Genomic DNA, 12,601 nt, shown 5'->3' on the forward strand with positions numbered 1-12,601 from the left:
GAAGTTGACTTCACTTCTCAAGGTGTAGCATTCTGTTGGGGCTGGTGTCCTTTACAGTTAGTGCAAGGACTTATAAATCTCTAAAAGGATCAAAGGGTATACTTTTGTATCATAATCAGTTGGTCCACGTTTATCAATAACGGTTGGCTTGCTAGATAAGTTTGACGTTATTGTCATACAGATGGCGGTGATCAACTGGTCCCTAAAAGTCACACCTATAGGATACGTTTGAGAGATGTGACGGTATGAAAATACAGTCATGTTGATGCCAAATTTTGACTAACCAGTTAGTCGGAGTTATTGACTAGTAATTAGTCAAACACGATGTTGAGATAATTATTTAATACGGATTAAATAAAAATGGCTAAGACGAATTAAGCGGTTAATTCGTAAATTAAATATAAAGCGATTTATATTTGATTAATGTATATTGAATAAATTAATTATACGATATTGTCTTTGTCGGACATGTATTAATAATTCAACTAATCCGTGTTATTAGTTGATGCTTTAATAACCGATAACCGATGACAATTTATAACAAAACCGCGTCATATACATTTTAGCAATTTACGAACCGGACCACGAGTTAAAATTAAGAGGAAGTGGAAGCCCACTTCCCCATGATGAGCTCGGTTTGGCCGAATGCTAGAGAACAAAAGGAGAGCCTTCTCTCCTTTTGTGACCTAATTCATTTTTAACAAAAAAATTAGGGTTCTTGAGAAACATATCCTCTCAAAAAATCAGATCTCACATCTAAAGAAAACTCACATCAAGTTCTCTCAATATTGCAAGGCAATTAGAGAACACATTTCTAGCACAAGGGCATATTCTCAGACGATCTTGGGTGCAACAATTAGGAGGAGATCTACTTTGATCTCTCATTGCCGAATTGCACTAGGACCGAAGGTTAATTCTTGTGCTTTATCGTTTTTCATTGTTTTTCGTTTATGACAATAAATCACGTATTAAATTTGCGTTATAGTCCTATAATTTAAGGGTTTTATACGGATATTACCCCACAAGTGGTATCAGAGCGAGGCCACGTAAATTTTTCTATGTGATTTTCATCAAACGAATTTTGAATCGATGATTTTTTGCTTAAAAATTCGTGCGGCAGCCATTTTTTCCTCTCGGCAGAATTTTTTTTTATGTTGCGTTTTTTTTCTGTCTTGGGAACCGTGTCAAGTTTACACGGTGGTGGTTGTTGTTTGTCTTGTTTTCGATTTGATCTTTGCATATTGTTTTGTAATCGATATTCATTGCAATATGTTAAAGATCTATCAAATGGTTTGCATAAAATTTCGTGCGGCACAAATTTTTTTGTCTCGGCCAAAATTTTTTTCTGGAAAACCGTGCGACCATTGGTGTTTTTCTCGGCCTGTTTTCTATTTTTTTTTTTTTGCCTAGAAATGTGTGCCACACATTTCTTGCTAGATCAGACGATCTTTTGTTATCTTTTTGTTCTTTGCATATTGTAATTTTAATCGATAATTGTTGCAATATGTTAAAGATGTATCAATTGTAGTTTCAATTCTATACGGATTAGATTAAAATTGCAATTGGGTTTTAACAAATCGTTTTGTTTTGATTGTTGTTGCTCACGTTTTGAGCCGAAATTATTTTTTTTTGGGTTTTTTTTGTTGCTCTCGGCATTCAGCAACATTATAAAAAAAAAAAAAATTTTGGTACTGTTCACGGCAGACGTGAAGAAAAGAAAACAAAAAAAAAAAATTTCGAGTTTTATATTTTTTTGGCCTTAACATGTGCATAATACGGATCTTATGCATTCGCTTAATAGTGAAACGGTTCACTCACGTACCATTTAGTTATTTTAAAACAATTTAAAGTAACGGATTATGATGAATTAAAATTAAACTGATAGAAGCGGTTTTATCACATAATTTTAATTATCTTTGGTGGTTTGGATTAATTTTAACATACTTACGGAATTATGTCACGAATAAATTATTTTTTTTAGTTGATGCATTTTTTCTCGTTATTGTTGAATGCCTTGAATGCTTTTTATTACGTATTTATTCATTTTACAAACAGTTGTAACTTAGTGTGGCCTTAGTAGAACGTGTTACCGTAATCATGGAACACGGTCTTGGTTGTATTTTGAGATCTCGTATCTCCAATTTTATTTTTTTTGTAATTACAGTTTTTATTTAGAATGTAAATAGGTTTATATTTTGTAAATTTTAATTGTAATTTTGAGAAGACTAAAGATGGAGATCGGATGCTCACTCCCGCTGCATGAAAAAGATGGAACATCAAGACAAGCTTCTCGGGTCCAACGGTGGATTCCAAAGTTGTATTATGTTCTTTTTACTAGGATAGGCCACACTAGGAATTTTTATTTACGTTTTGCATTCTTTTATTTATTTTATCGTAACGATAGATTGCATCATATTCCGCCTAAAACCAAACCACCTAATAATTGCATGAAAACTGACTCATATAGAGGTCACGCGTTAGTTTTCTATGACATTCTTATGTCACACGATCATTTTAAGCCATCACCTAAATTAATTCATTCTCGTAATGCTAGTTATTCGTTCACTTACAATGAATTAAAATTAAGTCGATGGGATCTTCCTCGTATAAACAAAAATTGAGAACGGTCTTTATAGGTCAAACTCCAATGAATCCCTTCTTCGTCGGTAGGCATAATATGACCCCTTCTACGTCGGGTAAGTTGGAACCGATTGACCTATTTTATCTCAACACTATGGTCACTCGTACGATCCTGTGATTATGGTGGACTATAGATAGGATTTACGGAAATCTATCGACCAAGAGTTTTTACGGAAGAACTAGCTAAACAGTTGGCTTATCAATTTACATAAATTGAGTCTTGGGATCACTTGTATTATTCTTGAGGGAGATCAATTATGCAAGTGCAATGAGTCTACACGATTAAAATGAATTCTAATTTACTTAAATCACCTCGATGAGTTGCTTATTTCGTTTTTGTTTTTCTTTCTTTTTCAGCGTAGATCACGTTTTTTAAACTGCTAATAACATAATGGCTGGCATCCTCGATGACCCAATGCCAAGTGCCACATTGGACCGTGAGTCCTGGCTTCGGATCTTCATGAATCGGATGAATCACCACTAGATCGAAGAATGATGGATCAAACTTCGCGGAATGGGAGGCGGCATTACGGAATGCTACCACTGCTGACGGGAAGCTCAAGTATCTGACTGAGCCCCTCCCGCCAGCCCCAGGCCCCACGGCTCGAGTTAACGAGGTCTCCACGTATAGCGACTTCGTCATGGAAGCGGGTGCGATTAAAAACGTACTCATTTTTGCAATGGAATCCAATTTGCAGAAACGCTTCATAGCCCAAGGTGCAAACAAGATTTTCACCACGCTCACTAAGGAATTCTCGAAAGGACCGAGAATCGTGACCTATGAGCATACCACTCGCTTCTTTGATGCGAGACTCCAGAAGGGCCAACCGGTTAGCCCACACATTCTCAGCATGATTGAGAATGTCGAGAGACTGGAGGCGCTTGATTGTAAAATCAGCGAGAACATTGTGATAGACCGCATGCTTCATTCACTCCACGATGGTTTTGCGCTCTTTAGAGCCAATTACTATATGAATGATTTGAAGAAAAGTCCCCATGAATCGCACTCCTTCTCGTACATACCGAGAAGGACATGAAGTTCAGTGGGAGCATGAAACAAGATGTTCTCGTCGTGACAAACAAGGGCAAGGGTAAGGGCAAAGCTCGTGCAAACCTAACGATAGGGGTAAACCGAAGTTCAAGAAGTCGGGTTCAGGTAAGAGTGGGCCTGGTGAGTCGAGCACCTCATCAGGCGCGACAAAGAGCAAGAATGAAAACATGGAATGCCATCATTGCCACAAGACTGGGCATTGGAGGCGTACATGTCCTGTTTATCATGAGGACTTAAAGGCAGGTCGTGTTAAACCTGTTGGTATGTCTTCATCCTCTTCTACTTTTATTCATATGATTGAGATTAACCACGCAAGTTACGGAACTTGGGTACTTGATACTGGTTGTGGTTCTCATCTGTGTAATCATGTGCAGGGGCTCCGAAACATCGAACCCCTCGTAAAGGGTGAGGTGGACCTGCGTGTCGGGAATGGAGCACGAGTGGCTTCCGTCTTGAGGGGAACATATGTGATCCAGCTTCCTAGCGGATTTGAGTTATTTTTATATAACTGCTATTATGTACCCAGTCTTTCCAAAAACATTATTTCAGTTTCTGCACTTGACAAACTTGGATTTTCATTTGTAATAGAGAATAATACTTGCATTTTCTCATTACACGATATGATTTATGGCAAGGCAGTCTCCATGAACGGAATTTATGTTTTAGATCAGACCACCGAAATATTACACGTAATGAATAAAAAGTTAAAGGTAGGTGACAAAGATCAAACGTATCTATGGCACTGCCGTATGGGACACATTAATGAGAAACGCGTTAAACAGCTCATCAAAAATGGAGCTATCTCGGCCTTTGATTTTCAATCATTTGGCACGTGTGAATCATGTCTCATCGGTAAGATGACTCGAATTTCCTTCAAAGGTGTTGGAATGCGCGCTGCTGACCTATTAGGACTCATACATACGGATGTATGTGGGCCTATGTCAATCACCGCACGAGAAGGCTATAGGTATTTCATCACTTTCACGGATGATTTAAGTAGATATGGCTATGTCTACTTAATGAAGCACAAAAGTGAATCCTTTGAGAAATTCAAGGAATACCGAGAATCGGGTACGAACCTCATCGGGCGTAAAGATTAAAACACTGCGCTCGGACCGTGGTGGCGAGTATCTTTCTCACGAGTTTGATCAACACCTTAAGGACTCGTGGGATTGCCCTACGCTTAACTCCACCTGGAACACCTCAGTTGAATGGTGTGTCCGAACGGAGAAATCGAACACTACTTGATATGGTTCGATCCATGATGAGTCACACCGTGTTGCCTGACTCATTGTGGGGTTATGCTCTTCTGTCAGCTGCTCTAATACTTAACCGAAGTCCGTCTAAAGCTGTTGACAAGACTCCATATGAACTATGGAAGGGAACGGTCCCTAACTTGTCCTTTATACGGGTTTGGGGCTGCGAGGCTTATGTCAAGTGGAGACACGAGGATAAGCTCGGCCCGCGATCGGTCAAGACATACTTTATAGGTTATCCTAAAGGAACACTTGGTCATTACTTCTATTCGCCAACCGAACAACGTGTTTTTGTTGCGGCTAGTGCGACATTCTTAGAGAAGGAATTTCTCGAGAATGCAAAGAGTGATAGAACCTTCGACCTGTCGGAGATTCCAGAACCAAATACCGAGCAACCATTGGAGGAACCAATTCCTTCAATCCCGGCTGCGGTGAATATTCCTGAGGAACCTAGGAGGTCGGGAAGAGTCTCTATTCCTCCGGACAGATACATTGGTATGGTCGAGGAACATGACATAGATGACATTCTACTCTTAACGAGTAGTGAACCCGCAACCTATAAAGGTGCCATGACCAGTTCCGACTCAAATCTATGGCTTGAGGCCATGCAATCCGAGATGGACTCTATGTATGAGAACAACGTATGGGATCTTATTGACTTACCTGCTAAGGTTTGTCCCCTTCAATTCAAATGGCTTTACAAGATAAAGCATTATGTGGAAGGTCAACAAGATATCTATAAAGCACGACTAGTTGCTAAAGGTTTCACCCAAGTGTCAGGTCTGCACTACGATGAAATTTTTGCACCCGTAGTCATGCTGCGTTCCATTCGGATTATCTTAGCGATTGCCGCTTTTCATGACTATGAAATTTGGCAGATGGATGTGAAAACCGCCTTCTTAAACGGCTTTTTGGAGGAAGAGTTGTACATGGTACAACCTGAAGGTTTCATCGATCCACAAAATCCTAAGAAAGTGTGCAAGCTTAAGCGTTCCATTTATGGACTTAAGCAAGCATCTCGGAGTTGGAATCATCGCTTCGACCAAGTGATTAAAGAAAATGGTTTTACTCGATCGGTCGAGGAACCATGTCTTTATATCAAGTCGAGTGGGAGCAAGATTGTCTTCCTAATATTGTATGTCGATGACATACTCCTGATTGGGAATGACATACCTCTCTTAACTTCGGTGAAAGTATGGTTGAAAAACCATTTCCAGATGAAAGATCTGGGTGAGGCACAAAGAATTCTGGGCATCCGTATCTATCGAGATAGATCACGACGGATGTTATCTCTCGTCAGAGTCTTACATAGACAAAGTCCTAGAGAGATTCAAAGATGACTAACTCCAAGAAGGGGTTTCTTCCTATGGCTCCAGGGGTGCATTTGAGCAAGTCTCAGGCACCAGAGACACCGGAAGAGAAAGAGCGCATGACACGGATTCCTTATGCCTCGGCTATAGGATCAATCATGTATGCCATGATATGCACACGTCCGGACGTGGCATATGCATTGAGTATGACAAGTCGATTCCAACAAAGATCCAGGTGAATCACATTGGATGGCTGTCAAGAACATTCTTAAGTACCTACGGAGGACTAAAGATTGGGCATTGACTTATGGAGGCGATCAAAAGCTATGCGCAATCGGTTACGCAGATGCTAGCTTCCAAACGGATCGAGATGACTCGAAATCTCGATCTGGATTCGTTTTTACTCTTAATGGCGCTGCATCACCGGAAGAGTTCCAAACAAAGTGTTACAAAGATTCTACGACCGAGTCCGAGTACTATGCCGCGTCTGAAGCTGCAAAGGAAGCGATATGGATGCGTCAATTCTTACAAGGACTATCTGTAGTGCCTAGTTCGAATGACCCGATCACCATCTATTGCGACAATAGAGGTGCCATCTTCCAAGCTAAGGAGCCAAAGTCTAGCAACAAGTCTAGACATGTACAACGGAAAGCTCATCTAATCCGAGATTACGTGGAGCAAAAGGAAGTAGTGATAGAAAAGATTGCTACAGATGATAACATAGCAGATCCTCTCACTAAACCATTACGACAAGATAAGCATGAAGGGCATGTTAATTCCATGGGAATTAAACGTGTTCCTAAGTTGTAGTACTCTTTTATGGATTAGATTCATTCTCTTTTATACTCTATACGACATCATCGTTTTGATATTTATATATTTTGTTTTTCATGTGGATTTGTACGACAATTTTGAACACCACAAAGTGAACTGAACAAACATTATATTTTTAGTCCTTAATTGCCCACATGAGCTGATAACTCTGGCAATTATTTTGTGACGTTGGTTGATGGTGGGTTCAACGAGCCATAAGTCAACCGGTTGACTGACCAATCACAGAGGCGATTTATACGGATATTTCGTACGACACAATTGTGACATCGACGTGGAGTCCTAAATGTTTTATAACATTCGGTGCCCGGTCGTGGATAGGACCCCCATGGTGATCCTAAGAGTCGATTCTTTTGACTATCGACTGTCTCTTGAGACTAAGGCAGATTTTGGGTGACTTTGGTTTCTTTGTCACGGTCATCCGTAACAGGGGGCCAAGTATATTTTTTCTGGGTCATTTCATGCTGTGCTTAGATCGGAAGGAGTCGAGTTGAAGAAAATATTCAGCCTTTATCAGGTACTCGATATTTCTCAGGGCCACTCGAGGAGTCAGAATCGAAATGCATGGCCATGCTCGAATACGAATTCGTTTTATCAGTTGAGTTACACTCTAGTCGAGGAAACCACTCTAGATACAGATCGATTGTAAAATACGACCTTTGCGGATCCGGATCTGCAAATTGTTTTACGTTGAGTGGGAGAAATTTTAAATGAATATGAGAATCGGTTATCGCACGTACACTTGTACGGACAAGTGGGAGTTTGTTGGAGCTGTGTCCTCCAGTTAGTGCGGATAAAGTCATTGCACATACACTTGTACGGACAAGTGGGAGCTTGTTGGGGCTGGTGTCCTTTACAGTTAGTGCAAGGACTTATAAATCTCTAAAAGGATCAAAGGGTATACTTTTGTATCATAATCAGTTGGTCCACGTTTATCAATAACGGTTGGCTTGCTAGATAAGTTTGACGTTATTGTCATACAGATGGCGGTGATCAACTGGTCCCTAAAAGTCACACCTATAGGATACGTTTGAGAGATGTGACGGTATGAAAATACAGTCATGTTGATGTCAAATTTTGACTAACCAGTTAGTCGGAGTTATTGACTAGTAATTAGTCAAACACGATGTTGAGATAATTATTTAATACGGATTAAATAAAAATGGCTAAGACGAATTAAGCGGTTAATTCGTAAATTAAATATAAAGCGATTTATATTTGATTAATGTATATTGAATAAATTAATTATACGATATTGTCTTTGTCGGACATGTATTAATAATTCAACTAATCCGTGTTATTAGTTGATGCTTTAATAACCGATAACCGATGACAATTTATAACAAAACCGCGTCATATACATTTTAGCAATTTACGAACCGGACCACGAGTTAAAATTAAGAGGAAGTGGAAGCCCACTTCCCCATGATGAGCTCGGTTTGGCCGAATGCTAGAGAACAAAAGGAGAGCCTTCTCTCCTTTTGTGACCTAATTCATTTTTAACAACAAAATTAGGGTTTTTGAGAAACATATCCTCTCAAAAATTCAGATCTCACATCTAAAGAAAACTCACATCAAGTTCTCTCAATATTGCAAGGCAATTAGAGAACACATTTCTAGCACAAGGGCATATTCTCAGACGATCTTGGGTGCAACACTTAGGAGGAGATCTACTTTGATCTCTCATTGCCGAATTGCACTAGGACCGAAGGTTAATTCTTGTGCTTTATCGTTTTTCATTGTTTTTCGTTTATGACAATAAATCACGTATTAAATTTGCGTTATAGTCCTATAATTTAAGGGTTTTATACGGATATTACCCCACACATTCATCGGTGTCGTGGCCTATGTCATCATGGTATTCGCACCTCTTGCTAGAGTCTCTCTTATCGTTAGGACGCTCATTTGTCTGCTTCCTGGGCCATCTAACTCCCCGTATCTCCTTCAGGGCCCTGAGCACTCTTGCAAGGTTAGTCAAGAACCTATATTCACTTACCTTTGGAGGTGGTTCAGAGTCATTCTCCCCTCCCGAGCTCTCGGAGACTTTGTTCACGGGTCTACGGTAGGGTTTGGATCTTTTTCTCTGCTTCTCCGCATGTGCCTTTCTAGATGTATGGTCTGTATCATAGGTAGCCCTCCTTGGTCCTAAGTCTTCCTTCGGCCTCATAACGGCAATTTCCTTCGTTTGTACTTCCTCAAAGGTAGTGCATGTATATTTGGTTAGGTCTTTGTACAAGTATGAATCCTGGTGGAGTCCTTGGCGGAAGGCTTCTATAGCTGTGGCTATGTCGGACCGGGGGAATTGCTACCTTCTCCCTGTTGAACCTATTCAGAAAATCTCGGGTAGACTCCTCAAATCTTTGTACTATCCGATATAGGTCGCTGGTTTGTTTTTCCGGTTTGCGGCTACTAGCGAATTGCTGGTGGAAGGTGTTAACTAAGTAGGCGAAGCAGGCTATGCTTTTGTTGGGCAGACCGACGAACCATTGCAAGGCTACTCCGGACAGTGTTGACCTAAACCCCTTGCACATACAAGCTTCCTTCAAGGACCATATCGCGGTTATCACCATTATTTTCTGCTTGTAATGGTTGATGTGATCGAGAGGATTCGTGGTTCCGTCGTAGAGCGTCATGGTTGGTGGTACGCATCCTTTAGGAACATTGACGAGTGCTATGTCGTCCACAAAAGAGGAGTCTGCGTAGCTGTCGCGTGTTGCCTTCTCCAGGGGACGTGCTATGCTTGGAATCCTGTACATCAGGTCCCTTAACTCCTGGTATTGTCGCTCTATTAAGCTACCTGTTCCTGCAAGAGGGTTAGAGGCGGGCGGAAAAGAGCTAACAGGTGTACCTCCGAACCAGGCTCCTCCTGGGAACTGACTGCCTGGCTGACTCGCCAAAGGTGTTGCGTGAATGATGGCTCCTGGTTGCCACTTTGATGCCTACTGAGAGGGGGTTCCTCCTAACCAAGTTCCTCCAGAGAAATGTCCGCTTGTTGGATTCATCGCGTTAGTGATGGATCCTAGATTCCATCATGCCGCCTGCTGGATGGGTGTTCCTGCAAAAGATTGCAAGTTAGTCCCTGGAAAGCAATTGGATAGTGTTCTACCTGGAGTCTGCTGCAGGCTAGGTGGCTGGTCAAATGACAGGAACCCTAGTCCACTGGGCTCAATGGCTCCTCTGGGTGGCACTCTTTCGAGATCCAATCTGGTGACTAGTTCTGGTGAAATCTGCCGGAATAATCCTCAACTGGTAGCTGAAACCGGGGCCTCAGAAGGTGGAGTTAATGGGCCAGATGCTGGCCTAGCCTGGGCCACCGTTGCAATCTGGTCTCTGAGATCTCGATTATCCTTCCTCAAGCTTTTAATGGCCCGATGCAGGGTGTCCATCCCTTCTAACACCACCTGCATCGGATCTGGTGGGGAAGCTCCTGATTTCTTGGGAATTACTCCAGATGTCCCCTCCTGGACCTGGGTCCTGGTAAGGACTTCACTCCTGCTGGGGCTCCTCTCCCTGCTGGATTTCATCATACTGGGTGCTGTTGTGGCTTTAGGCACCTACGGTGGCTTAAAAGGTGGTGGCATGGCCTTAGGAGACACGCTGACGGGAACCATCCGGCTGGCTGCTGGTGACGCAGTGACTGGTCCCGTTGATGCTTGAAGAGGCCTTCCTCCATAAGGTTGAGGAGGTGCCGCCTGAGTGATGGACGAATTCGGACTGGCTCCAGACATGGCGATGAACGAACTGCTTTTGAGAAATTTCTTTATAGGAAATGATCACTATGCCCCACGGTGGCGCCAAATTGTTTTGGAAAAAATTTACCGGGTAGTTGACTTAATTTGTGAGTCAAAGTGACCGTCCTATAACCACGAATGAATCAAAGAATCACGATGCAAACTAAAGCGAAAGACAACGAAAGAAAGATCGACACAAGAAATTTTTGGTGACGCGGAAAACCCGATGTGGGAACAACCGCGAGGGGAGTCGGAATCCTGCCAAGTATGCACTATAATCGAAGTAATTAAGTAAGTAAGGAAGCTACAATGGTGTTTGATGGGAATGATATAGAAGAAGAAAGATGACGTTACTTAGTGATTGTGTGTTGCCTTGAAATGAGATGTTCGCCTGACTGAGTTTTGCTCCTCCTTTTAAAGCTGTTATTTTTAGGGTTGGCTCCTGCATGCTCCTCCGTGTCTGTTTCCGAGCTTCCACGGGCGGTTACCTAATTTTATGGAGTCAAATATGCTGACCATTAACTCCTTTGACTATTGCTTTTACTAACATTAAGTGTGTTTTTTCTACTTTGATCTTGTGGTCCTAGCTTTGCCATGTCATTGATCTCTTTCATTTGATCTCCTCCAACCACTGACTGCCATGTGTCCCTTTGACAAAAATTGCAAATTTTGACTCTAATATCAATCATATTAATAAGGTTAAACATTGTGAATGAGTAAAGCAATAAACAATAATTAAGCAAAGGATAAAAGGGATTGTACCAACTTAGGATGATCCAAATAATAAGTAAAGAATAAGAGAAGAAACTTGATGAATGATGAAGAGTTGTCAATTCTGCAATAAACCCAAATAGTCTTAAAATTACCCAACTAAATCTAAGAACACTTGAATGATTAAGGAAAGATTAAGATTTGATTATGATTGAATTGTGTAATTACAACTTGATTAATACTAATAAACTCTACAAATAAACTTGGTTAAAAACTTGATTCAAACTTGATGATTAATCCCCTAATACAATGGGGTATTTATACTAAGTACAAGTATTAGGGTAACTAAGGGCTTAAATGACGCTTAAGTCCCTAAGAAGAAGATTAACGCCTTGCAAGTCCCTAAGGAACTGCTTGACCTAACCCTATTTGGACGCCCATGCTGTAAAAGAATTCGCCCGTCCTGCTTGTGGGACGCTCGGGCTGTGTCTTGGGACGCCCGTCTTGAGCATCAGGACGCTCGAGCTAAGCTAAGGATAGCCGTCTCACAGGTCAGTGTGACTTCTTCTTTATTTTGCTGCTTCAAGATCCGTGGGGATCGTTGACGAGCCTTGGGGGTCCTTCATCATTGCCCAAATACTTGTCCTATCTACTTAGGCCTTTAGTATCGGTCTCCTCCTTGTTGCTTGATCATTAGATGCGATCCATTTAGCTCCAAATTGCTCCATATATGCAAGGTTAGCATTCCTCTCCTACCAAGGACACAAAACCTCAAAGAATATGCCAAGTAGGAAGCTAAAAATAATAAACGACTCTAATACATGCAAGAAAGCATAGGAACGAGGCTAGTTCGGGGACTAAATGTGTGCAAATATGAGTCGCATCAATACTTCTAGCCCACCATGCGAGAAGACGCAATACAGTACGTGAAAAAATGCGATTCATGTCAAAGATCAGCTCCGGTCATTCATCAATCAGCGGAGCCGCTGCATCCCGTCATCTCTCCTTGGCCATTTATGATGTGGGGGATGGACATCGTTGGCCCACTACCAAGGGCACCAGGAAACTTGA

This window comes from Silene latifolia, chromosome Y (assembly GCF_048544455.1).
Source record: "Silene latifolia isolate original U9 population chromosome Y, ASM4854445v1, whole genome shotgun sequence".
NCBI classification, from domain to species: Eukaryota; Viridiplantae; Streptophyta; class Magnoliopsida; order Caryophyllales; family Caryophyllaceae; genus Silene; species Silene latifolia.